Consider the following 3,378-nt stretch of genomic DNA (forward strand, 5'->3'; position numbering starts at 1 on the left):
CTTCAAAAATCGGTCTATATCCATTTCGGTCTGTGGCCCTTGTGCATAAAGTTGTTTAAAATATTTCTGGAAGCAATTTCTAATCTCATTTGGGTTATGTATGTCTTTTCCTTCCACTTCCAGATTTGTAATTGTATTTAGTTTTTGTCTTTTTTTCAGTTGCCATGCTAGTAGTTTCCCACATTTGTTTGCTGATTCAAATGTCTTCTGTCTCATTTGTTTAATTTTCCATTCTATTTCCTGATTCATCAATTCCATGTATTGTACCTGAAGTAGCTTTATTTCTTTCAAAATCTCCTGTGACTTTGGCTTTGCTCTCAGTTTCTTCTCTCCTTCTTTTATTTTCTCCAGAATTTTATCCTTTTTCTCATTTCGGCTTCTCTTCTTTATTGCATTCTGTTGAATCAGAAACCCTCTCATCACGGCTTTACTAGCATCCCATATTACTCTTTTTTCAATATTAGTGGCCAAATTCACTTCAAAATAGTCTCTCAAAGTTTTTTGGGCCTTTTTGTATACTTCTTCATCTCTAAATAAGGTGTCATTCATCCTCCATCTAAAGGAGCCGGGTGTTGTTTGTTTCATCTCCATCTTTACTGCATTATGGTCGGAGCAAGTTTTGGGGCAGATTTCTACCTTTTTTATCTTCGGTGCCATTCCTCTAGTAATCCAAATTTGGTCAATTCTAGTCCAGGTCATTTTTGCTTCAGAGAAAAAAGTTCCCTCTCTCTCTAGAGGGTTCTTAGTTCTCCAAATGTCAATCAGGTCCATATTGTCAGTCAGTTCAAAAAAGGTCTTTGGTAATCTCCCATCTTTGGTGATTACTTGTCTTTGTGCCTTGTCCATATTTGTGGAGACAACTCCATTCATATCTCCCATTAAGATTATATTATAATCCATATAGTCCAAAAGAACCTCATGCAACTTCTTAAAAAATTCAGATTTCCCCTCATTCGGTGCATACACCCCTACAATCAGGAATTTTTCTCCTTGAAGTTGAATTTCAATAGCCAGATATCTTCCTTGTTCATCTTTAAAAATTTGTTTCGGTAAAAGTTTCTCCTTTGCATATATCACAACTCCTCTTTTTTTAACCTTGTCCGATGAAATAAATTCTTGTCCCAATCTCTTATTGATGAGCAGCTTCCTGTGTGACCTCATTACATGTGTTTCCTGTAGACAAATCAAATCCAATTGTTCTTTCCTTAATATATGGAAAACACTTTTCCTCTTTCGAGGGGAATTGATCCCATTACAATTCCAGCTTAGAAGTTGCAGAGCCATGGTAAATTATTTGTTCTTCCCTCCTACTGCCCCGAGTTGCTCTTCTTCCTCAGTCAGTGGTGTGTCTTTCCCTGGTTCAGCAAGTCCATATGATAAATTTGCTACATCCAAAGTTCCTTGTGAGTCAGTTGGGTCCTCTCCAATCACTCCCTTCTGCAGGTTCTCGCCTTGTTCATTAAGAAATTTGTCTTTATCCTCCACAGTCCTTATTCTTATTTTCCTTCCTTTAAGTTTAAAGGATAGGCCTTGAGGAAATTCCCATCTAAAAGGAATTCTATTTCCTTTCAGTAGGTCCACCAGATCTCTGTAATGGGCCCTGACATCCAAAATGAGTTTAGGGATATCCCTAAAAATTTCCACGAAAGAGTCTCCAATTTCCAAACGTCTTTGATACTGTAAATTGAGAATTTTATCTCTTTCTTCTTTTGATCTTAACGAGATCAGGCAGTCCCTTGCTTTATTCTTTCTTTGTTTCCTACCAATCCTAAAAGCACTCACTATCTTAATTTCTTCCTTTCCCAAGTCCTTTTGCCAAAATTCAGTAAATTCTTTCATAAGAAAGTCCACCAAGTTGTCTTGTTCCTCTTCTGGTACCGCCCGAAGTCTCAAATTCTTCTCTTTCCCTTGAAGTTCCCACATGGACAGGGTCAGGTCATGGTCCTCAAGTTTCTTATATACCGGTGGAAACCTCTCCTGGGTAGCAGTTGCAATTTCTTTTGCTTCTTCAGCTAATTTCCTGGTGGAGGCCGATTCCTCTATAAGCTTCTCAATAGATTGTGTATTAGAATTCACCTTTTTCCCCAATTCATTTATGCTTGTAGTATTCAAGTCAATTTTTGCTGAGGCCTCCGCTACTTGCTTATTTGTCTCTGCAACTTGTTTAGCTAAGAATTCCAGTGATGTATTAATTTTACTTAATGCCTGGGCGATTGGATCTTGAGATGACATAACTTTTGGTCTTTGCTGTAGAACTGTAACTCCTGATGAGCCCGCTGGACCAGATGTTGAGGCCCTTCTCTGCTGTGCAATGTCGGTTTTATATTGTTTCCCAGATCTAAGCTTTTTTTCTTCCGTTTGTTCTATTTTTCCCTTCTCATCTGCCATATCACTCCCATACAACAATCCAAGGTCAGTCTCACGCTTGGTTACTTTGTTTTGAAAGGGAATTTTCCAGGCTCTGTTATTTTGTAGCACAAAGCTTATTGCAACAAATCTCCTCTAGGGGGACACAGTTTCAATTTCAATTTCAGTAGTAACAAATATAGTCCTAGTAGCTCCCCTTTGTTCTTTAACCAAGCACACTTTCCACCAAAAATAGCTTTTTCTGTCCAAAATCTCTTTATAAGCAATTATTCCCTTCACAGAGTATCAACGTTCTTAACACTTAGCACTTTGACAGCTGTCAAAAGTAGTCCGTTCCAGGTTTTAGAGGCAGCCGATGGAAATGCCTCTCGCTGTCTTTGCAGGAGGAATAATGGTCAAATTTCTCCCCTCCGCCCCTGCTAAGCGGAGGGGGATCCTTTTTCTTTAGTGTTGAATTAGAGTCTTTCAATACGTCTTTCAAAGTTTCTACTTTATATTCTCTTTGCTTTGTCCTGTCTACAAATCGGGAGAAGCAGACTTCCTGTTGATACTTCCCCTTTTCAGTGCCAAATTGCTTAAAAATTTGTATAAATTTCTCTTCTTACCCCTACTCACGGGTAGTTATTTTCAGTCCGAATTTCCAGAAAGGAATCGACGCTCTCCGACAATGGCTTGCGCCTTTGCCCCGTGAAGACGGTACGATGGTGCGCGACTCTCAGCTCCGCGCCACTCACCCCCGCTCCGTTCAGAAGCCTTTAAAAAGGCTCCCTTGCAGTCGGGGGGGGGCGCAAATGGAGCCCACCGAGCCTCCACGTTCGCAGGCGCCATTAATCGCTGGCGTCGACCGGAAGTCCGTTCCTAAGGATTATAATCCGAACATCAAATAAGCGATTTCCCCCCCTTGATTGCAGGGGAGGAGGGGGGAAAGGATCGGAACTGTATTTCCCTGCAAAAAGAGAGAGCAAGAGGAGCTAAAATCCACCGCTCAAATCCCTGAAATGGGCTACCAGT

Source organism: Podarcis raffonei, chromosome W (assembly GCF_027172205.1).
Source record: "Podarcis raffonei isolate rPodRaf1 chromosome W, rPodRaf1.pri, whole genome shotgun sequence".
NCBI lineage: Eukaryota > Metazoa > Chordata > Lepidosauria > Squamata > Lacertidae > Podarcis > Podarcis raffonei.